Source organism: Anomaloglossus baeobatrachus, chromosome 10 (genome assembly GCF_048569485.1).
Source record: "Anomaloglossus baeobatrachus isolate aAnoBae1 chromosome 10, aAnoBae1.hap1, whole genome shotgun sequence".
Classification (NCBI taxonomy): Eukaryota; Metazoa; Chordata; class Amphibia; order Anura; family Aromobatidae; genus Anomaloglossus; species Anomaloglossus baeobatrachus.
The window spans coordinates 85,382,173-85,407,206 of NC_134362.1; the positions used below are offsets into that span (position 1 = coordinate 85,382,173).

General features: G+C 48.7%; 1 protein-coding gene across 4 annotated transcripts in view; it reads left to right on the forward strand.

Moving 5' to 3' along the window:
* Positions 1-25,034, forward strand: part of ANO3 (anoctamin 3) — a 680,216-nt gene that overhangs the window by 299,413 nt on the left and 355,769 nt on the right. Inside the window, exon 1 of one of the 4 annotated variants that reach the window (XM_075325494.1) lies at positions 11,634-11,768. The exons of the other annotated variants lie outside the window; for them this stretch is intronic. The gene's annotated coding sequence lies outside the window, so the exon portion shown is untranslated. Of the gene's footprint in view, positions 1-11,633; positions 11,769-25,034 lie in introns of those variants that run through there. 4 annotated transcript variants of the gene reach the window in all.

Genomic DNA, 25,034 nt, shown 5'->3' on the forward strand with positions numbered 1-25,034 from the left:
CTATTCCCTATGTACTATATAAGAAATTTTGGCTTGATGACAAACTTACCCGACCAGATGACAAGCTTACCATCTATGCCGTCAATGGGTTACTAGTGACTCAAATCGGGTTCAAGGAGATGACCATAAAGGCAGGCCTGGTAGAATTGACGAGGCCAGACCTCATAGTAGTACAAAATTACCCTAGTGATCGGAACCCGAAGATCATTTTAGGTACAAATGTCATTGAGAATTGTATGGGAGAAGTACTGTTTTTGCTTCAACAGCTGTCTGAGACTGCAGAAGCAGGGTGGCAGAGAGTCCTGCTACGTGCGATCCGAGCCCTCCTGCAGCGGCATCGGGTAAATCTCTCTGAAGGTGAGATAGGTGGTGTACGAGTGATGGATGAGGCCCTCTTGTAGTGCCCCCACGAAGTGAAATGATGATATGGTGCAGGGCATCTGTAGGCTCCCGGGGACAGGATTACCAGGCAGTGGTAGAGCCCCTACCATCAGAGCATTAGCCCACCGTGTTTACGGCCAGAGAGGTAGTCGACGTCCAGAAGGGGAGAGTGTCCGTGCAAGTGTTGAATTGTGGGGAGGAGGAAGTCACACTGCCCAGATATGCCACCATAGCCAAGCTGTTTGTAGTTAATGCAGATGACATCCATGCCACAGGTTCCTCAAACCAGCCTGGTCAGTCTGCCAGTAACAGCCCCCAGGGTCTGGTAGAGAAGTGGTATCAGGAATTACATGTGGGCACTGACTCTACACCTCCACATCATAAGCAAGGGGTCTACAGTGTTGTCAAGGAGTATAAGCAGGTCTTTAGCAAACACCCGTTGGATTTTGGACGGATAAAAGGGGTATAACATCTCATACCCACAGGCACTCACCCACCTATCAAGGAGAGGTATAGGCCCATACCACCTGCCCACTACCAATGTGACAGACATGCTCAGAAGCATGAAGGAAGCAGGAGTGATCCGCGACAGCTGCAGTCCCTAGGCCGCCCCACTGGTACTTGTGAGAAAAAAATATGGTACCATGAGGATGTGTGTAGACTACCGACAAATTAACAAAATCACACACAGACGCCTACCCCTTGCCCCGTATTGAGGAATCGTTAGCTGCCTTGAAGTCTGCTACTTACTTTTCTACCCTTGATCTCATCAGTGGATACTGGCAGATAGTTGTTGCCGAGGAAGACCGGGAGAAAACCACATTCGCTACCCCGATGGTCCTATGTGAGTTCAACAGCATGCCATTCGGACTGTGCAATGTGCCAGGGACATTTCAGAGGCTGAAGGAGTGCTGTTTGGGTCACTGCAACTTCGAAACCGTCTTGCTGTATCTGGACGATGTCATTGTCTACTCCAAGACATATGAAACACATCTAGAACACCTAGCAGAGGTGTTTGACGCCCTGTCCAAATACGGGAAGAAGCTCAAGCCATCCAAGTGTCACCTGCTAAAGCCGAAGATACAGTACTTAGGGCATGTGGTGAGGGCCGAAGGTGTGGCACTGGACCCCGAGAAAATCACAGCTATACAGAACTGGCCAAGGCCTTCCACCGTCAGAGAAGTGCGGCAATTCCTGGGCATGATGGGGTACTATCGAAGGTTCGTCAAGGGGTACACACAGATGGCGGTCCCCTTGCAGGACCTTCTGGTGGGTCAGTCTGTACAAGGCAAATCGTCAGGGCCTCTGTTCCTGTGGGGTAAGGAGCAAGAAGATTTCTTTGAACGGATGAAGTCTGTCCTGACCAGGGACGAAATCCTGGCCTATCCCGATTACGGTCTCCCGTTCGTACTGTATACAGATTCCAGTAATGTGGGGCTCGGGCCATCCTGTCACAGGTGCAGAAGGGCAAGTAGAAGGTGATAGCTTTCGCTAGTCAGACGTTGAGGGCCACAGAGAGGAACCCGGAGAATTATAGCTCTTTCAAGCTGGAGTTCCTGGCACTCGTATGGGCCGTGACAGAAAGGTTCAAGTGTACCACCCTGCGCTCGGCTGTAGCCAAGCCGCTCGGATCCGGGTTCGTTGGTGGGTGACTCGAGCACCTCCGGACCCGGGGTCACTTCGCTCTGAAAGGGGGCTGGCGGTACTTAGGGGGGTGGTAGGTAGGTGTACGGCCAAAGCCGTGTTTGAGTTCCTGATGCCACCCACGGGATGTGGTGAAGGTGTAGACACCACCGCTGCAGTTACGGGGCACCCGGGGGAGATGGTTATGCAGCAAGATGTTAACCCCTCTGTGGGCAGGGATGATGGCCTCGGGACCCATTGGGTAGAGTAGCTGGGCGGTGCAGGGTGGTGCGCGGCCGGATGGCACTGTTTGTTGTACTCCCTGTTATTTACACACACAAGTCTCTGGTAAACAAAGTTGATGGTGGTCGGTGCCCGCAGCCAGCTGCGTCTGGTCCCCCACCCGGTTCGGTGGTCTTTGCCTTTCTCCTGCACCGTGTAGTGTATGTGTAGACTGCCTGTGCTTCGGCGACGGGAGTCCACTCCCCGGCTTTGTATATGTCGGAGGAGCCCGTTTGCTCGCAGACGCTGGCCCCTGGGATCTCTCTGCCTGTGCGGTGGCTTTCTATCCATCTCGGTGGGCTGTTGTCTTCAATCGGGACTTGGGTGGCTAAGGACCTATAGTCTAGACCGCAATCAGTGAATTAACTCAGTCCAGTGGATTCTGGACCTCGTTTCAGGGTCTGCGTACCAGCCTGTGTGCTCCGGTTTCCAGTCGGTTCCCCCGTTCAGTACCGGTGGGCCACTACCCTGTCCCGGTCCGCCACGGTTCCACTGAGCCATCTTCCTGACTCCTGCAGGCTAGGCCACCGTATGCCTCCTAGCCAAGGTACCAGGGCTCCGACCCCGGCACCTGTCAGTCTGTTGAAGACCTGACACACAGGCCTGCCTCCAATCAGCTTCACTCTCTGACTAGACTCCAACTGAACTCACTTGTGTTAACTGCCTAAGGCCCTCTGAACTCCTCGGTGGGCGTGGCCAACTGCCTGGCTCCACCCCCCTGGTGTGTCCATCAAGCTCTGAGGGAGGTGACTAGGGTTTATGGTTTGGCTGGTGTTACCTTGTGTGGGACTGGTGTTGTGCGGGACGCTATCTGTGACTACCTGGCTAGTCCAGGGCGTCACACAAGCATTACCTTGCTGCTTCCAAGTTCACAGTGTACACGGACAATAATCCGTTGACTCATCTGGATACAGCAAAGCTGGGAGCCTTGGAACAACGTTGGGTTGCGAGGTTGGCAAATTACGGTTTTGTCATAAAGTACCGGGCTGGTCGCAAGAATACCAACGCAGACGCGCTGTCCAGGATGCTCCATCTGTTTGATGATGGGAAGGATGAAGATGACCTGGAAGAGGTTGAATTGCCTGCGTTCCATCAGCCCCCGTCTGTGGAGTGGCCTCGACCATGTGCTCATCAGCAAGAAATGACCTGTGACCCATTGCCTCACCATGGATGGCAGGAAGCCCAGGACAGGAACCCTGCAATCAAATTAGTCAAAGCGTTGCTGGCCAGAGCTGATGCCTGTCTTGAACCAGGCACCCCAGAGGAGGCCAGAAAATTGTGGCAAGACCAGAGTCGGCTTTATCTTCACCAAGGCAAGCTATGCAGGAGCTTAACCAACCCTAAGACTCACGAGAGGATCTGCCAGATCGTGGTACCCCGGGCGTATGTCCCAGTGATGCTGGAAGCATACCATGATGGGGTCGGGCACTTTAGATGGAAGAAGCTGGAGATGTTGCTGAGAAGTCGCTTCTACTGGATAGGAATGAGAGACTCCATAGAAGCCTGATGTAGGAATTGCGGCCCTTGTTCTTTGAGAAGGCAGGATGACACCAGTCAGCGAGCACTACTTCAGCCGATTGTCACCAAGCAGCCCCTAGAGATTGTGGCTCTGGACCATGTCAAGTTGACCTCCAGCAGAAGTGGGTGTACGTATGCGCTCACAATGGTCGACCATTACTCACGGTTTTTGGTGGTGGTGCCCGTTAAAGATTTGACTGCCAGCACTGCGGCAAAGGCGTTCCAGGCACACTTCTGTAGGCCACATGGGTACCCTGACCGAGTCCTTACGGATCAAGGCCCTGTATTCGAGGCTGAAATCTTCCAGGAGTTCTGCAGTCCGTACGGGTGCAAGAAGATACGTACCACACCCTATCATGCGCAGACGAATGGAATATGTGAGAAGATGAACAACCTGGTGATCAATCTGTTGAAAACCCTTTCTCTTGAGGAGCGGAACCAGTGGCCTGAAAAACTACCAGACCTGGTAGACATCTACAACAACATTCCGGTGGGATCCACCAAGTGTACCCCAGCTTACCTGATGAGAGCTCGGCCTGGAAGGCTTCCAGTGGTTTTGGAAATGGAGGTTGAATTGCCTGAAACCTACATGCCCGGAGAGGATTGGGACTCGCATCGCCAGATCCAGTACAAGCAGATTCACAAGTGTGTTGAAGAGAGTTTTAATCAAACCCGGGAACGGCAAGAAAGGAACTTTAACAAGCAAGCAAAAGCAACCCCCTTCGCCCCCCGGCAAGATTGTGTTGAAAAGGAAGAGAAAGCTGCACAAGTTAGATGATCAGTGGGAAAAGAAGCCATATGTAGTACAGCCATCCAACTTTGATAACCAAAAGACCTGCCTAATCAGCAAGGATCAAGGAAGGACCACGGCTACGGTATCCCAAGACCATCTGAAGAAGTTCCCAGAACCCTTAAGAGTGGCAGATGAACCTCAGCCCCAGCTTCAAGTGGTGGAAGGAAGAAAAAGAATGATCCGCACCATTCTAGGTGATTTTCCGGCAGATTGACCAATGCAGAATGGAGCAGTAATAGTCCCTGTGTTAACATTCCCACAATCCGTGGAAGAATCAGAGCAGGAAAGGCTTACTGACACTGCACCCACTCCAGCACCTAGAGTAGCGCCTATACCCTTGCCTCGCACACGTAGAGTCCTACCAGCAATACCTAACACAGAGGGTGAGGAACCTGTAGAGAGTGTTGCCATGCCACCAGAAGAGGAAGAGGGCCCAGAGTTAAGGAGATTGACCCATGCTAACTTTGGACAGCCTCCACGGGGGTACAGAGAAGAGTGTTGAAGATATCAGTGGTTTAACGATGCCATAAAATTGTTAGGTATCGGTGCTTTCGTTTATTGTTTTTCATAGCTTATTTTCCATATAGAAAATGTTAGTAAATAAATGCATAGTCAATAAGGGTTTTAATAAACGGAGAAGTTATGATTTGCAACACGATTCTTTACAGTGTGTAAAACCGGTACATAGACTTTTTTAGTTATATATTTAGTAAAAATGGACCACGGTCACAGGACTGGCGTGACCAACACGAACTTGTGTTTTGTATATAGTTGCACCTCCTGTGCCCACCAGAGTCATCTAACACAACGCCCGGGACCTTAACCTGATCACAGACCCACCATAGGTATGCAGCGGGTCAGGTTGTTTGGGTGGCGGGTTAACGGGATCTGGGACATTGGGACTGGACTGTCGTGGGTAGAGGCTGCAACGGAGCAGGTTGAGTCTCAGCTACCATTGAAACCGGTAGTGCTATGTATGTGTGAATAAAAATGTTAACTTTTATTACCTTTTTTTACAGTTTAAAAAAAATAAATAATAAACTTCTGATGTCCTGGAGCTCGGGGACAAGCTACGTTTAACCAAGGGGGGATGTGATGTCCTGGCCTATCAGGTCGTCACAGGATATTGTACAATCTGCCCTTCTGTACAATATCCACCTCCTCCTTGGTTACGGGTCTTTGACCTTTGGTGTTGCCAAGAACAAGCTAATCAAAATCCTAGGAACACTCTGCACCACACCCACCAGACACACCAGTGAACGGCCTGAGTGGAATAGGGTAGCCCACTTGGGGAGTTGGTTGAAGGGGAGGTCAGGAATGTCAGGAGCAGGCCAGTGCAGTGTTGGAGGTGAAAGAGAGAGGAGGTCAGGAGCTGGGCTCCTGTTACGGTTGCTGCGAGCACTGGAGACTAAGTCCAGATTTCTTGCTACTGCACATGTGCGAGCGCTGGAGACTAAGTCCAGATTTCTTGCTACTGCACATGTGCGAGCGCTGGAGACTAAGTCCAGATTTCTTGCTACTGCACATGTGCGAGCGCTGGAGACTAAGTCCAATCTTGGAGCCATTGCACATGTGCGGGTGACATCATCGCTGACACGAGGTCACATGTCTCTGACACCTTCTATGCCGATTGGTCGCTGGTCATGTGCTTGTGACGTCTTGCTCGGTGATAGGCCAGCATGACGTCACTCCTGTCGTTCTGGCAGCGGATTGGCTCTGGTGTCCTCCATCTTGGATGAGGCACAGAGTCTATATAAGACCCTGACACACGCCGCATGGTGCTCAGTCCTCTTGGTTCATGCATATGAGTAGACGCTCTGTGCGCGTTCCTCTAGGCATTCCTCTGTCTATGCTAGGTGAGCGCTACCGGCAGGGTAGCGTTCTTATACCTTACAGCTTCGGCTGCTGTCCGTATCCTTACCTCTTAGGGGAGCGGACATAGGCAGGTGCCTGAGGCACATGGTCTGGCTGGGCCTTGTGATTCTACTCGTAGGTGGACGTTGCCGCTAGGGTAACGTTCCTTATACTGCGTCTGGCAGTTGTTCGTATCCTCGCACACTAGGGGAGCGAACAGAGGTAGGAGCTTTGTGCGGCTTACGCTGCTGTTCGTCTCTTTTGCACCACTAGAAGAGCGGACCTAGGCAGGTGCCATATCTAGTGGTTCGTGTCCTCGCACACTAGTGGAGCGAACGCAGGTAGGAGCTTTGTGCGGCTTACGCTGCTGTTCGTCTCTTTTGCACCACTAGAAGAGCGGACCTAGGTAGGTGCCATTTCGCACACATTGCCTTTGTCTCTGTGATTATTAACAGAGATCATTCCACACACCCTCCAAGTAAGGGAGGAATTGCTTTACTTACTTATTATATCCTTCTGTGAGTTAACAGAGGTATTGCACTCTGCCATAGTCTGCAGCAAAGTCTTTGCACGGTGGACCCTGACTGTCTGATACTCCTTTCAGTTATTATCAGACAGCCCCCCGTAACAGCTCCTTGAGACTACTAGGTGGCAGACGTTGGTCTGGGCCTGGTAGGAGCTGGACCCCTGTCTCAGGGGATCGTGACAAGGGGCACAGACTGTCGAGGAGGACAGCCGGCGGCCTTGTGCCATCACCGGGCAGGGGCCAGGACACGACTGGCTACGTGGACCCTAGGTCAGGAAGTAGTTCCAGGCGTCCTGGCAATTTACCCGATGAGGACAGAGCCTTCAAGATCCGTTCTCCACTTGCTCCAAAATCGGGGTACTAGCGCAACGAGGGGGATAGGACTTTCCCACTACATGGTCCATAAAATCCCAAGCGTGAACCATGAGAGCAAGCTCACCCAGTTAGCCATACTGGTGAGCGGGACCCGATTAGTTTTACACTAGAGGGACTAACCAGAAAACTAGGTGCCAAGGCAAAGGTCACAGGCTAACAGGCAACACCAACGGGCACGGGATCCAAGCATGCTCCCTCTCAGCAGCAGCGGTGTCCAGAACTTTGGTTATCACAGTTGTCGGTGTCAGCGTTATTGGATTGAGTGAGTACACAAGTGACCCTTACCGTCCCAACGGCACCTCCCCATCACCTTCACCGAGTTCTGGGGCATCCCCTTACCCGTGGAGGGGTTAAAACACCTAGCTGCCCACACCATTTCCACCGGGTACTCCCAATCGCAGCGGTGGTACTCAATCTTACCACGCACCACGGGTGGCGTCACGAACTTTAACCATACCATCCCATGTAAATACTCCCCTTTTTATCCGAGTGGCCGCATGACCCCTATCCCAGGTCCGGAGACCCCTTGAGCCACCGCGGATCCGGATCCAAGCAGCCCGGCTGCTGGCGCGGGGGTGGCACATTTGCAATAGCCACTAGCAACGTATTAATTTGGCTGATGTGGTCGGACAGCACAAGTCAAGCATGAAGCAGTGAACTCCTAAATATTGTGGAAATAGGAATGGTGCTTTAGTGTATCAGCCAGCACTGATTGCTAGAGTACTGTTTTGTAATTATTTGCAAAAGCCACTAACAACGTATGAAAGTGGCTGACGTGGAAGGACTGCACAAGTCAAGCTGTGAACCCCTAAGTATTGTGAAAACAGGACTGGTGCATTTTGGGTATCAGGCAGCACAAAATGGTAGAGTCCTGCTTTGTATTTGCAAAGACCACTAGCAATGTATGAATGTGGCTGACGTGGATGGATGACACAAGTCAGGACATGAAACCCTAACTATTGTGGAAACAGGAACGTGTGTTTAATGTATCAGACAGCACAAAATGCTAGAGTCTTGCTTTGTATTTGCAAAGGCTACTGGCAATGTATGAATGTGGCTGACGTGGATGGACAGCACAAGTCAGGCTGTGAAACCATAACTATTGTGGAAACAGATCCGGATTCCCAACCTAATCCACAATCTCTGCCTCCCTGCTGTGACTTTGTCCAGTGCTATCAGCTCTTAAAAGAGCTATTGTATTCTGGTTTCTGGACAGTACTATGGAGGTAGTGACACACACTGCTTTAAGCACTCCCTACTCGGAAACCTTTCCCTCTGAATGCTACACTGACTTATGCTGCAGGTAACCCAGAAAAGGTATTTTTGTGTTATTAAGAAGCCTACACTCTCCCTAGCAGCTGCACGCTCTATCCCTACACGGATGCAAAGCAAGCTATGGATGCAGTGTGCGCAAAATGGTGGTGGAAGGTCTTTTATAGACACTATGACGCTGAGCGCCTAGCCGATCACAATAATGCTACAACAAAGATGGCTGCAGCATTAGTGTGATTGCTCAAGAAACCCAGCATGTTTATTGGCTGGAAATCAGGTGCCAAAACGGCTGGGCGGGACATCGAATATAGCGAGGCGAATACACCATTACCCACTATATAACGAATAGCCCCAATACCGCAATATTCTACGAATAGAAATGAATACACTCGCTCATCGCTAGCTTGGATGACTTTCTTGAAAACTATGTTATGTTGTTGGTAAAAGTTGATCCAGGGACCTAGTCTGATTGCTGTATGTGGAGTTGGGAAGGAATTTTACTCCTAGTATGAGCAATTAGCAGCTGCCTCATGTGGTTTTTTCCTTCCTCTGGATCAACATGTTAAGCTATAGGTTGAACACGATGGATTTATGTCTTCCTTCAAAGTTAAAAACTGAAACTATGAATTTTGAAACTATGTAACAATAAAATCTACATGAAAGGTGACCTCAACGAGAAGCTTATTTATGTGGTGAAGTGCAAGGACCACTCTACTTTAGTAACAGAAACATTCTTGACCTTTAGAAGTATATTGCCTTTAGATTGCATTTGTGGTATTTCTAATGGATTCTAGAATCTGTAGGATTGCTTGTGGATTTTAAGAGCCATTAATTCTCCATTTTCAATGGGGTAATAATATGTATCAGTTCTTGCAATGAAAACCATCTATATAACCTTAAACACTCATAAATTGCACTTAAAATGGCTATTGGCCGAAGAAGAAACCTTGCTGTTTTGTACTCGGTCTACACACAAAATGTCTGGTGTTATGCCAAGGGGGGAAGCAAAAAGAAATGTGGTGAGTTCAGTAATCTCTATATCGCTACTTGATATTTAGACTCTGGTTCAAGGGCCTTTTACATGGGCTCATGAGCGCCCAAATTATCATGTGGGACCTTTTATTCCAATCATTGCTCACTGTTAATAATTTATGCGAGTGAGCGATCAGCGATCATTCTCTCGACCATTACTTACCACATGCTTCATGCTGAAATAATTATTGGTCAGCTGTACATCCATGAAGGGGATGTGGTGATGACAATATTGTAAAGGCTTTCATAGGAATGATTGCACCAACGATCATTTGTACAAAGCTCTCCAGATATTTGCCAGAGACAAATGTTGTTGCATGGGTGCTGATTAACTTGCTATATAACTGATCGATCTGTCATTACTTGCAATTTATCAGCCTGTTGAAAAGCACAACTAAGCCCTTAAAGATAAGATGTCAGAAGGTTTTTTTACGCTGAAGACAATATGCTGTAAGGGTTAAAACCTAGAATTCAGGGATGCCTGTTTTGTCAAGATCCGATATGTTGCTTTCCTGGAATGCTTGTTTAAGCAGCAAGACTTAGGGGCACTTTGCACACTACGACATCGCAGGTGCGATGTCGGTGGGGTCAAATTGAAAGTGACGCACATGCGGCGTTGCAGGCGATATCGTAGTATGTAAAGCCTTTTTGATACGATTAACGAGCGCAAAATCGTTGTAATCGTATCATCAGTGTATCGTCGGTCATTTCCATAATTTGGAAATGACCGATGTTACGATGTTGTTCCTCGTTCCTGCGGCAGCACACATCGCTGTGTGTGAAGCCGCAGGAGCGAGGAACATCTCCTACCTGCGTCCTGCGGCTCACGCCAGCTATGTGGAAGGAAGGAGGTGGGCGTGATGTTTACGTCCCGCTCATCTACGCCCCTCCGCTTCTATTGGCCGCCTGCCGTATGACGTCACTATGACGCCGCACGACCCGCCCCCTTAATAAGGAGGCGGGTCGCCGGCCAGAGCGATGTCGCAGGGCAGGTGAGTGCATGTGAAGCTGGCGTAGCGATAATGTTCGGTATGCCAGCTATCACCATGATATCGCAGCTGCGATGGGGGCGGGGACTATCGCGCTCGGCATCGCAAGCATCGGCTTGCGATGTCGTAGTGTGCAAAGTGCCCCTTAGACTCAGACTACAATATCATCTGCACTGCAGTCTGGCACGCCCCTGCTGTGATTGACACTTCACTTTCAATGTACAATCTCTATAGAGAGCCTGGTGTGGGTGGGTGGGGTTAGCTTTCTCAGCTCTGCTGCTTAGCTAATTCTGATTGAAACAGAACTGCTGCACCCAGTAATCTAAGTGCTACATCATTGGATTCAGAATGTATTTGCCTACATTATACTGCTCTCAGATGAAGTAGCAAAAAACTGCTGATAGATTCCCTTAAAGGGAACTTGTCAAGTCTCTGGACGGTCTCCAACTGCTTCTACCAAAGTATGTATGAGGAATCTGAGTCCTTTATTTTGATCTGGTCTTTTTTATGCCTTATTAATGATCCTGTCTTTTTTAAAAATGTACTTTAACTCCCAGACTCACCATATGCTATTGATGCAGGACCAATCCTTCCTTGGATCCTTTAATAAAGCCTCTCTAGGCATGATTGACAGCGTCCATAGAGTTCCTATTATGGTAGAACCACAGGCACATTGCACACATCAGTTAGCACCAATTAGCATAAAATGTAACTAATTGGATTGATCCCACCATAGTTTTTAGCGGCCATAACTGCTTCACTATTGATTCAAATAAATTAGATGGTAGTTGGTCATGAAGGAGAGAAAAATAATAAATGATGTTCAGTACAGTTGTCCTTATCTTCATTTTGCAATGCAGACTCTGGCTCTATCGATAAGTTTGGTTTTGGTTTCTCTATGTAAAACTTTCATCCTCCAAATTGAAGACTCTTTAAAAGTCTCATACAATTGCAGAAGATGTTTGATAATTCAGAGGAATGACTCCTCTATAGATACAGTATATCCTAAAAGCATTCACGTTCTGCATTAAGGTCTGTCTTCTACTGTATGTTCCTGATTGAAAGTCCAGGTTTTTCTCTAGACATGACTGATAGCATGGAGATAATAGAAGGAGCAATACTGGTAAGTTACATTATCTCGATTATTTGCTCCTCCAGCTACTGTATAATTGTTATTAGTGAACTTGTTTTTATCAACGTTTTACGAGTCATCCCCTGCAGAAATTCAGTGACTGGTGCATTTATTTTGTAATGCCGCAGATCCATGAATTAAGAAAATAGCTTCCGAATGTTTCTCATTGGGTCTGATAGAGCGAACAGAAAAGGGGAAAATGCAGTGTTATAAGATGTTCTGGATAAAGACTGTCACTGGGATATTTATGAGTGTGCTAGGAGCTTACCGCACCGAGAAGTGAGAAGACTGCAGTATTCTCCAAAGTTCCTTACACATTATAACCTCAAGTTACAATGCAGGGTTCTTGTCATAAAAGTGACACCAAGGTAGAAGAATAAGAGATTTCAATTTTTGGTTTTGTGGGATTTACATAACCTTTTAGAAAAAGTATAATTGATCGAGAAAGGTTGTACATGATGGACCTGTTTCTTTTTACAACTGATGTATCCAATCTGATCAGTCCCTAATGACCCCTTAATATATTCTTTGTGCGATTGTTTATTGTCTTGTTTTGCAATGTCAACTCCACCATCAAATGTCCAGACTCTTTTGTCCAATCTCGTAAATTTAGTGTTAGAATACTCAAGTCCTGGTGATCTATAGTAGTCCATACTATACGATCCCTGTGATGTGGACTTTGTAGTGGCTTTTTTTCTTTCCTTTGTAGAAAAAGGACCTTTCCCTTGTTGCTTACTGTCCCCTGCCTTGTGACAGTAATTTATTAAACTGTGTTTTTTGTTTTTGCCTATATTTCCATGGTTCAGGTCTGTTCTAGGTGGTGAATTCGTTATCTGGACTAGTCTAATGACTTAGTTGCCGTGCTATGAAATCTAAGTGCTCAGCAGCCATCTGTTCTGTGAAGATTAGAGTTGAGCGTGGTTCGTGGTTCTCCAGTTCGCGGTTCGAGTGATTTTGGGGGCTGTTCTAGATCGAACTAGAACTCGAGCTTTTTGCTAAAGCTCGATAGTTCTAGTTACGTTCGAGAACGGTTCTAGCAGCAAAAAGACAAGCTAATTACTAGCTGGCTTTCCGCTGTAATAGTGTAAGTCACTCTGTGACTCACACTATTATGAAATTTCAGCGTATAGTGTGCGGGAACAGTGCATTCAGATCACTGCTGTTTGGATAATGGCGATCGCCATTTTTTTTTCTTTTTCCTGGTCTTCTTTCCCTAAGCACGCGCGTGTAGTGGGGCGGGCCAGCATGTCAGCCAATCCCAGACACACACACAGCTAAGTGGGCTTTTAGCCAGAGAAGCAACGGCATGTGTGATAGGATGTCCATGTCACATGTCCCTGCATTATAAAAACGGACATTTTCTTCCAGCACGCCATTATCTGCCTTCTGCGTCTGGGTGTCAGTCACCGCTGGCGTAGCTCCTGTCTCCGATACTGCTGTGTACGCTCTACACACAGCGCTATACAGAATAGGGATAGAAGTTTCTATTAGTCCTTGTAAGGGCTAATACCAGCAGGGTCAGAGCCATAGGTGACAGTCAGGTCCGTCAAAACAGATTTTAACAGCTACACAAGATGACAGCGTCTGTGTAGCTAAGGTCAGGGATTTCCTTGCTGCATTTCCCCATTAGGAGAGATAGAAAGTGAGGCTTCCTTTCCTCTACCCAGACCCCCAACCCTGCCACTGTACCCTCCTGCCCTTTGCACACTCAAACTCATTGTTACTAAGCCATTATACTAGCAAACACTGAGTAAACTTAGTGGCATCCTAAAAGTGGCTGTTGGACTTCCATTAGTGTCCCACTAGTGCAAATTTATTTGCAGCATCTCTGCATTGCACACTCCAACTCATTGTTACTAAGCCATTATACTAGCAAACACTGAGTAAACTTAGTGGCATCCTAAAAGTGGCTGTTGGACTTCCATTAGTGTCCCACTAGTGGAAATCTATGTGCAGCACCTCTTCATTGCACAATCAAACTCATTGTTATTAAGCCATTATACTAGCAAACACTGATTAAATTTAGTGGCATCCTAAAAGTGGCTGTTGGACTTCCATTAGTGTCCCACTGGTGCAAAGCTATTTGCAGCACCACTGCATTGCACACTCAAACTCATTGTTACTAAGCTATTATACTAGCAAACACTGAGTAAACTTAGTGGCATCCTAAAAGTGGCTATTGGACTTCCATTAGTGTCCCACTAGTGCAAATCTATGTGCAGCACCACTGCATTGCACACTCAAACTCATTGTTACTAAGCCATTATACTAGAAAACTATGCTGCCAGTTTAAGGGCCGTAGTTGCATTGTCAGGAATAGTTATTGTTGTTTATTCTGCTGTTAATAAAGATAGACCACCGCTGCAATCTACACCACCTCTCAATTTTTACTACCACATTTTAAGTGCACAATCTTGTCGCAATCAAAATAAGTGGCAAAATGACAGATGCTGGTGGAAAGGGGAAGAGGCGTGTTGGAAAAGGAAAAACAGGGTTTGTCCATGGGGAAGGTGGCAAAGCTCCATTAACATCTGCTGAAGATAGACCATCTTCCAGCAAAAGTAAGATGTCTACTACTTACCGTGGACAATCTGATGTGCTCCCTTTTTTACGGACACAAACAACTGGAACAAAGGTAGATGATGGCCAAAAAAAGAAAATGCTTGAATGGATCTTAAGTGGTCCAACAAGTGCCCTCTCCTCCACCTCAACTACTGCATCCAAAAAACACCAGTCCTCTGAGTTGTCATCCCAATCACACTTGCTTTCTCCCAGCTCTGAGGTCTCCATCCGCCCTGCACAGTATGGTGGAACTGAGATGGCTGAGTCTGCAGAGCTGTTCAATCACACTATAGCCTGGGAATCAGAGGTCTGCTCCCAAGCTACAGTGAGTACAGACCAGGAAATGGTCTGCAGTGATGCCCAGAACCTTTGTGACTCAGATTCAGGCCGTGATGAACAAGTTTCTGAGCATAATGTTGACCCTTATTCACAAACTGAAACACCTGTTGTAATAGACAATGAGGAACATACTGATGACGATGAGACGCAGATACCAGATTGGGATGACAACTTAAATATTCGGTCAGGGCAAGAAGAGGCTCGGTCTGAGGGGGAGGGGAGTGAAAACACAACAATTGATGAGGAAGTTCTAGATCCCACCTACTGTCAACCCACAGTCAGGCCCTCGAGGAGGTCAACAGAGACGGTGGAGGAGGATGCAACTGACGACGAAGTTACCTTGCGCCTTCCTGGACAGAGTCGGAGTACTGGTAGCACATCTACAACTGCATCCTCAGCCACCACTGTGCCTCTGAGCACTAGTCGGGGTGGATCAGCAGGTCGCATGCCCTCTAAGCCTTGCCTAGCCTGGTCCTTTTTTGACATAGAAAAAGATCGCCCAAATTATGTGATCTGTAAAATTTGTCGTGATTCTGTTAGTAGAGGGCAAAACCTCAGCAGTTTGACAAATTCTTCCATGAATCGTCACATGAATAAATATCATATGTCCCAGTGGGAAGCTCACCGTGCTGCAATGCGGCCTAGCGGAGCGAACCATCCACTGCCTGCCCCTTCCGATGCATTGGCACGCTCTTCATCTTCTAGGACTGTGGGGACAGCTGTCACACCTGGTTTTCCACGCACAACTTCCACCACTGTAACCGCAACAGACAGTTTGCTTGGTAGGTCATCATTTGGTTTGGAAGGGGAAACAAGTGCGTGTGTACAGCTCTCTCAGACATCGATAGCATCAACGTTGGATGAAGGCAACATCATGTCTACGCCTGTACTTTCCTCACAAACATGCATTTTTTCACGGACACCCTACTCACCACCGTCTACATACAGCAGCCAGATCTCTGTCCCTCAGATGTGGACAAATAAAAGGCCATTTCCTGCGACCCATGACAAAGCTAAGAGGTTGACTTTATCCCTCTGTAAGCTCTTGGCTACAGAAATGCTGCCTTTCCACCTGGTGGACACACAGGATTATAGAGACCTTATGTCTGTCGCTGTGCCCCAGTACCAGATGTCCAGTCGCCACTACTTCTCTAAGAAAGGTGTGCCCGCGCTACACCAGCATGTCGCACACAACATCACCGCTTCCTTGAGAAACTGTGTGTGAACGGGTGCATTTCACAACCGATACTTGGACCAGTAAGCATGGACAGGGACATTACATGTCGCTGACTGGGCACTGGGTAACTATGGTGATAGATGGTGAAGGGTCTGCTGCACAAGTCTTGCCGTCCCCACGACTTGTGTGTCAATCCTCTGTCTGTCCAAGTTCCACCACTGCTTCTGCCTCCTCCACCTCATCTGGGTCCTCCACCTCCGCCCCAAGCCTGCATGGTCAGGCCACCAGCGTTCTCACTGCGCAGAAGGAATCACGCACCCCTCATTACTATGCTGGCAGCAGAGCGCAATGGCATCAGGCGGTCTTTAGCTTGAAATGTCTTGGAAATAAGAGTCACACAGCGGCTGAGTTGTGGGCAGCTCTGGAGACTGAGTTTAATAAATGGTTGTCTCCACTCAACCTGCAGCCTGGTAAGGCCTTGTGCGACAATGCTGCAAACCTGGGTGCGGCCCTTCGCTTGGGCAAGGTGACTGCCTTGTATGGCTCACGTGTTGAACCTTGTTGTCCAGCAATTTTTAACACACTATCCCGGCCTAGATAGCCTTCTGAACAGGGCACGAAAACTGTCTGCTCACTTCCGCCGTTCAACCACCGCTGCTGAGCGACTTGCATCGCTCCAGAAGTCTTTCAGCCTGCCGGTTCATCGCCTGAAATGCGATGTGCCGACACGCTGGAATTCAACTCTCCACATGTTAGAGCGACTGTGGCAGCACCGCCGAGCCCTGGTGCAATACGTCATGACGTATAGCCTGGGCCAACGAGATGCAGAGGTGGGGCAGATCATCCTGATGGAGTGGTCTCAGATCAAGGACCTATGCTTCCTTCTGCACAGTTTCGACATGGCGACGAATATGTTTAGCGCTGACAATGCCATTATCAGCATGACAATTCCAGTCATTTACATGCTGGAGCACACGCTAAACACTATTCGGAGTCAGGGGGTGGGACAACAGGAAGGGGAGGAACTACAGGAGGATTCATATGCGCAAGAAACAACAGCATCACCAAGGTCCAGACGTTCATCATCACCAACGCGGCATGCATGGGACCATGGGGGACAGGGATCAACAGGGGCGCATGGTAGCAGGCGAAATGTTGAGGAAGGTGCAGGAGAACATGAAGAAATGGAGGACGAACTGTCCATGGACATGGAAGACTCAGCGGATGAGGGAGACCTTGGTCAAATTTCAGTTGAAAGAGGTTGGGGGGAGATGTCAGAGGAAGAAAGAACGGTTAGCACCTCTATGCCACAAACACAGCGTGGACTTGGTCCGCATGGCTGCGCAAGACACATGAATGCCTTCTTGCTGCACTACCTCCAACATGACCCTCATATTGTCAAAATTAGAAGTGATGATGACTACTGGCTTGCCACACTATTAGATCCCCGGTACAAGTCCAAATTTTGTGACATAATTCCAGCCATAGAAAGGGACGCACGTATGCAGGAGTACCAGCAGAAGCTGTTACTCGATCTTAGCTCGGTTTTTCCACCAAACAACCGTGCAGGTGCAGGGAGTGAATCTCCCAGTTGTAACTTGACAAACATGGGACGGTCTCGTCATCTTCAACAGTCTACACGTACCAGTAGCACCGTATCTGGTGCTGGTAACAGCAGTTTTATTGAATCTTTTCATAATTTTTTTAGACCCTCCTTTGCAAGGCCACCAGAGACAACAAGTCTGACACATAGTCAATGGCTGGAGAGGATGATACAGGAGTATCTCCAAATGAACATCGATGCCATTACTTTGCAAATGGAGCCTTGCTCATTTTGGGCTTCAAATCTTGAAAAATGGCCAGAGCTCTCCACTTACGCCTTGGAGATTTTGTCGTGTCCAGCTGCCAGTGTTGTCTCTGAACGTGTCTTCAGTGCTGCTGGGTGTGTGCTGACAGATAAGCACACGCGTCTGTCCAGTGACAATGTGGACAGACTAACGTTCATCAAAATGAACAAGTCATGGATCCACAAGGAATTTACTACCCCTGTGTCATCCTGGGGAGAGTAAATGCTTGTGTATTTTGAATGTGCTTGATGCAAATCTAGCTGTGAAGTGTACAACTAGGGCACAAGTGCTGCCACTGATAAGGTGTTTGTGTGGCCCAATTTTTTGAAAAAAGGGAGACTCTTCTTGGAGTAACCCTTGCTGTGTTTTTAAAAATGATCCAAGATGCACAGCGCTGGGATCAGGAAAGACTTTGCTACCTACCCCGGTGTCATCCTGGGGACGGTTAAGTATGGCGTATTTTTGAATGTGCTTGATGCAAATCTAGCTGTGAAGTGTACAACTGGGGCACAAGGGCTGCCACTGAAGGGGTGGGTATGTGTGTGGCCCAATTTTTTGAAACCGAACTCGAACGAGACCTCCGTTCGGCGAACCGAACTCGAGCCGAACCGCGGCTGGTTCGCTCATCTCTAGTGAAGATGCAATGGTTGAGTGACGTTATTGGTGACTTCCCAGCAGAGGCGGATTAGGAGTAGCCAGGGCCCTTGGCAGTTTAGAAGATATGTATATCACCAGCCCTTGATGTATCATGTGACATGTTACATGTTCCCCTTTGATAGATCATGTGGCAGATCACGTGATAAACACACAGGTGCACATCTGCAGATGCAAAATGAGAGAGAGTGACAGCGGCACGCTAACCACGCTGTGCTAATCTGTTTCACTTATGTACAGCACTAGACATAACATATCGGTATACATAAAATTTCAGGGGTGGGCAATAACTGTCCCGATTGGCCACACGAGAGACTGTGACTGTATTGGAGAGACAAATAGGCTGAAATTAATTCTGCTCAATAGTAACATAAATATATTAATAATAGTTACTGTATTTTATATCAATTGTATCACTCAAAATTGAGCAGAATTAAGTATGCTGAGATCCCCTTATATGCTATATAAGCCAACATACATCACCCCCTATTTACAGTATGAGCCCCCACATAGCCCCTATATACAGCATAAGATTTCACATATCTCCATATTTACAGTGTGAGCTCACACATAGCTCCCTGTAAATAGGATGAGCCCTCATATAGCCCCCTATATTAAGGCACACATCCAGTACACATATATGAGGGGCTGCTGATAAGTCTTTGGGTTTACCCAGAAAGAAACGAGATAGGATGATGAAACTTTACATTTATTCCACATACTCTCCACTGATGTCAACACACTTCTTACATCGGTATTCCAAGTTCTGTAAGCCTAGCAAAAAAAAGGATTTTGGTTGTGCTAAAACTGGCATCAGTAGCAGCCATGGCATCAGTAATGGTGTGAAATTTGGTACCCTTGAGGTGTTTCTTCAGGTTTGGAAACAGATGATAGTCGGAGGGAGCTAGATCTGGTGAATAAGGTGGTTGTGTGCCACCCCCGCGACAGCCGATGGGCTGCTCGGATCCGGATCCGCAGTGGCTCGAGGGGTCTCCTGACCCGAGGCGGGGTCGCGCGGCCACTCAAATGAAAAAGGGGGAGTATTTAAAAGGGGTGAAAAATAAAGTTTGTGACACCACCCACGGGTCGTGGTAATGTAGGATACCACCGCTGCTGTGTTTAGGGGAGTGCCTGGGAGCGATGGGATGGCAGCTTGTGATGTTAACCCCTCCGTGGGCAGAGGGAAAGTATCCCGGGGCTCGGTAGTGGAAGGATGGGGACCGGTCGGGAGGAGAGGAGCACACAGTCCAGGAATTCTGACACTGACAACGGGTAAACCAAAGTCCTGAATGCCCTGCAGATGTTGTTGGAGCACGCTGGGTCCGTGCCCTTTTGGCATTGCTGGTTCGTCTAAAGCCTTGTCCCTTGGCACTGTGTTTACTCTTTGTGGATCCCTTTTGCCTGAAACTACTCGGGTCCCGCTCACGCGTGTGGCTAACGGAGTGAGTTTGCTCTCAGGGTTCACGCTTGGGATTTTCTGGATGGTTTTGGGAAGTCCTATTCCCCTTGTTGCGCTAGTACCCCGATTTTGGAGCGGGTGGTGAACGGCTCTTGAAGACTCCATCCTCATCGGGTAAATTACTGGGCTGTGTGAAGCTACTTCCCAGCCTAGAGTCCGCGTACCCTGTCGTGCCCTGGCCCCTGCCCGGTTGTAGCACAAGGCCGCCGAACTCCCCTCCGTGGAAGTACCGTACCCCTTGCCACTACCCCCTGCGACCAGTGTTCCAGCTCCTTCCAGACCAGGCCAATGTCTGGCACCTGGGATGGGTACAGGAGCCCAGCTCCGCAGTGTGACCTTTCACTGTCACTGCTGCACTCGAACTGACTACTAACTGACACTTCTGGCCCTCCTTCTACCATCCCTCCATCTAGACAGCCCAATTCCTCTCAGGCTGCCCAATGGGTGTCTGGTGGGTGTGGTGCTGAGTGTTCCTAAGGGTTTGTGTATACCTATTCTTAGCAACACCAAAGGGACAGGACCCGTAACCAAGGAGGAGCAGGTACCATGCAGAAGGGCAGATTGAACAGCACCCTTGTGACGACCTGATAGGCCAAGGCATCACATTTGTTCATCCAGCTGGAAGCCCAGCTCTGCCAGTTTTGTCGTGGTTGCTTGTTCAGTGTGAGCGGAGGCGTTGTCTTACATAGTTACATAGTTACTTAGGTTGAAAAAAGACCTAGGTCCATCTAGTTCAACCTTCCTCCACCAGTTCTACATTTAGTCACTAAGTCATTTATAACCAACAATGTTTTGTGTACTGAGGAAATCATCCAACCCTTTTTTAAAAGCTGTTATATTATCTGCCATTACTACCTCTTGTGGTAGGGCATTCCACAATCTGCAGGAACAAGATTCCTTTGGACAGCTTGCCGCACCTTTTGGCCTGCAGAGCTGCATTCAATTGGCCCAAATGTTCAATGTAATACCTTGCCTTGATGGTGGAACCATTTTGAAGGTAGTCCACTAGCAGCATGTCCTCCTTATCCCAGAACATAGACGCCATCACCTTAGTGACTGATTTTTGCATTCCGATCTTCTATGGGCAAGGAAAACCACTGTGCCTCCACTTTTTTGACTGCTCCTTGTTTTCAGGGTCATACAAATAAATCCAGGTCTCATCCATAGTTGCCAGTTGATCCAGGAAGTTCTTATCAGTCCAGAAATGCTGACAAATGGCCCGGGAAGTTTTCACTCGCATGCTTCTCTGATCTGTTGTCAAACATTTGGGGACCCATTTTGCAGATCGCTTCCTCATGTGCAAATGTTCATGGATAATGACACAAACATGTTCAGGGAAATCCCCATGATGTCTGCTATTGCTTTAGCTGAAATTCGTTTATTCTCCAGTACGAGGTTGTGCACAGCATCGACAAACTCCAGAGAAGCAACCACTCTGTTGTCCAGGACGTTCCTCATCCTCAGTACTGAAATGGCCAGTTTTAAATTTGGCAACCCAGTTCTTAACAGTGGAATATGAAGAGCATTGATCCCCCAATATCTGCGAAATATCCCCATGAATATCCTAAGTGGAATTTCCTTGCAGAAACAAGAGTTTTATCTGCTCTTAGTTGCTGTGAATATCACATTAGGCTCTGCCATTTTGTATTACCACATGCGTAGAACACTGTTGCCATAAGCAGCTGTACCGCCCCGGGGCTTGGCCGGCTGCCAAGCCGCTCGGATCCGTGCTCGTCAGTGGGTGACTTGACCTCCTCCCAGACCCGAGGGTCACGTCGCTCTGAAAGGGAGTTGGCGCTGCGTGTAGGGATTTCGGTGAGGAAGGTTCACGGCCAAGGCCGTGGAGTTTAAAGGTGTAAGTTCGTGAAGCCACCCACGAGTTGTGGTGAATGTGGACACCACCGCTGCCGTTAACTAGGCTCCCGGGGACGGTGTTATGCAGCCTGGTGGGCAGGGGGGTGATGGTCCCGGAGCCCGGTGGTTGTGAGGTGCAGGCAAGATGGTGTGGTGTGGTGTGGTGCGTGGCCCGAGGGCACTGCTGTACTCACTATGACAGATACACCAGAGTCTCTGGTAAACCAAAAGGATGGTGGTCGGTGCCCGCAGCCGGCCGCGTGTTGACTGCCTATGCTTCAGCAACGGTAGTCCGCTCCCCGACTTGATGTGTGTTGGGAAACCCGTTTGCCTGCAGGCGCTGGCCCATGGGATCTCTCTGCCTGTGCGGTGGCTTTCTATCCCCCTCGGTGGGCTGTTGCCATCTTTCGGGTCTTGGGACGGAAAAGGACCTAAGGTCCAGACCTCAATCAGTGAATTCGACATGGTCCAGTGGCTTCTGGACCTCGTTCTGGGTCTGAGTACCCCTCCTGGTGCTCCGGTTTGCAGTTGGCACCCCAGTTCGGTTCCGGCGGGCCACTACCCTGTCCCGGTCCCTTACAGTTCCACCAGCCGTCTTCCCAGCTCCTGCAGGCAGCAACCACCATCTGCCTCCTTGCCACGGTACCAGGGCTATGACCCCGGCACCGGTCAGTGTTGTTGCTGCAGACCTGACGCCACAGGCCTGCTGCACTTGAACTTCACTCCACTTGACTGACTACTGAACTGAACACTGTGCTCCCTACAGGGAACTCAACTGAACTGTTTGTTTCCTGTCTCAGGCTCTCAGGACTCCTCGGTGGGCGTGGTCAACTGCCTGGCTCCGCCCCCTCGTGTGACCATTGAACACTGAGAGAGGTGACAAGGGTTTTGTAGGTTTGCTGCTGTCACCTTATTAGGGGCTGGTGTTTGTGCAGGGGTCTACCTGTGACTACCTGGCTAGTCCAGGGCGTCACACAACAAACACTAAATTTTGAAACATATATTAGATACATAATGCTTTCATGTGAGGTAACATTCGTTACCATAGAAACAAAAAAGATCACAAAGCCAAAGACTTATAAGCAGCCCCTCATACTGTATATAATTTAAAAAAACACCTACTCACCTTGCTCACATTCCCTAAGCGCTGTGCTTCGGTCTGCTGTGATCCACTTCTTTGTGATGCCAGCACGTACACAGGAGAGGCGACAGGAGCTCCTCTGGAGCTGCACAACTGTTCTGTACTGCTGGCAGTGGAGCTCCAGGAAAATTTCCCTGCCCAGAGATGTGCGCCAGGGGAACAGGTGAGTGGTGAGTTTGTGTTACTGATGGGGGTGCACAAAACAAAATAATGAGGGTAATCTAGCCAAAGGTTCCCTCCCACCCTCGAGCCACAGGTCCCTGGCGATTGCCTACATTGGTCTTATTATAATTCACCTTTCTTTAATAATCATCTATGGCAATCCATGGTTTAGTAAACTTCAGAGAAATATCATTGGGAATATACATTAAGCCATAGAATAGTGTTTTTCACTATTTCCACGTTTTTCCTAATGCTGGGGAAGGTAAAATGTCATTTTAGCTTTAGTGCTGTGTCAATTATTATGTGCTTAAATACTAGAGGAGCTAAAGTTGGGATACTAAATTGGGGAGTCAGAAGTAAGTGGCATAATTTTGTCTGATTAAAAGCTCTTTCCATTCCACTGTTTTGCTTGGACAATGGTATTGGGGCCTCTCTTCAGTAACCCCTTTTCCAATGATTCAATTAGCTCTGAGAAATAGCGATGATTATAAAACAGTCTTTACCTACTAAAGCTTTTTCCCTTGTACAGACCACAAGGCTTAGCATACTGTATGTATAAATATGTTCATCTTAATATCCTCAACTACTTGCCGCTCATAAAAAGCATACTTGTCATAGGTGGTGTCATGCTAATTTGATGTGTTTTGCATATGGAATTTATCACCAAAAACTAAAACAGTAACGTACTAAACTATATTTTAATACATCTCTTCTTCTGAGCCATTGTTGGTCAATAGTGGGCAAGGACTCCATTACTTCGAGATTGTGCTTATGTTAATCATAGAGTTTTTCAGTTATTTCCAAGGAAGGCATATCTATATATTAACCTCTTAATGACTTTCTATATGCCTTTTAACAGAGGTCATTTAGCGTATTTTATTCTCAGCACCGCTTTTTAGCAGCCCCATCGGTACCCCTGTGTCCGTCCACCCTGGCCATGCAATATGCCTCAGCTACTCCGGTGGTCCCAGCAATACTAGTGACTGTGTCCGTCCACCCTGGCTGTGCAATCTGCCTCTACTTTCCCCGTGGTCCCTGCCGCTCTAGAGACTCTGCCTGTTTGTGTGACGCCCTGGGCAAGCCAGGGGTCACAGGTCATAACACCACCACACCCTACACCCCAGATAGGTACACCAAAGCTACACAAAAATCCTTGTTGCCTTCCTCCAGGGGCTGATGTCCACACCAGGGGGTGGGCCAGGCGGTTGGCTCCGCCCACCGAGGAGTTCACAGCCCTGGAGGCGGGAGAACCAGCAGATAGAGTTTGGAGGAGGAAGTGAAAGGAGTTAGAAGTTAGAGTTCAGAGTAGTGAGAGCTGAAGTGGAAGTGAAGTGGTAGAGGAGCAAGTGAGAGTAGTGACAGTGAAAGTGACAGTTGAGAAAGCCTGAAGTTGGTCCGGGTGTGTGCCCCGGACTGAGACAGCAAGGTCAGCAGACGGCGGTGACTGTCTGCAGGAGAGACTGCTTGGAGGTTGCCGGAAGGACCGTGGACGGGTGGTGGCCCGGCGGTACCGGAGCGGTATACGAAGAGCAGTCAGCACCATTGGCAGGGGCCTTTCGGATCCCGGCAAGGCTAGGAGTCGCCGTGAATTTGCCAAATCCGTCAGTGAAGGGGACCTCTGGGTCTCCCAACAACCAAGTCCCAATTGAAGGCAACAGTCCAACCGTTAGAGAGAGACACCGCCACCGCCAAGGCACCAGTTTCTCAGGGCCAGCGCCTGCGGACAAAGTAGGGCTCCTCCGGCCCATAACCAAGTCGGGGAGCGGGTTACCGGTGGGAACCCATCGCTACCATCATCATCTTAGGGGCAGGAAAAGGGACCGTCACCGTCAACTACTGGGGAAAAGCAACTGCAGCCGTCCGTGGGAACCGTCTTTACAGCCGTGTGTTTTACCGAGAACTGTGTCCCCGTCTTAGGCTGAGTGAGTACCACAGTGCCATGAGGCACAGCGCTGCCCCCGCGTCCCTGCACCCCACCAAACCCTTCACCGGCCCCGCCATCCCTCATCACCCACCTCATCACTGGGCCCCGGGACAACTACCCCCTACCCACGGAGGGGAG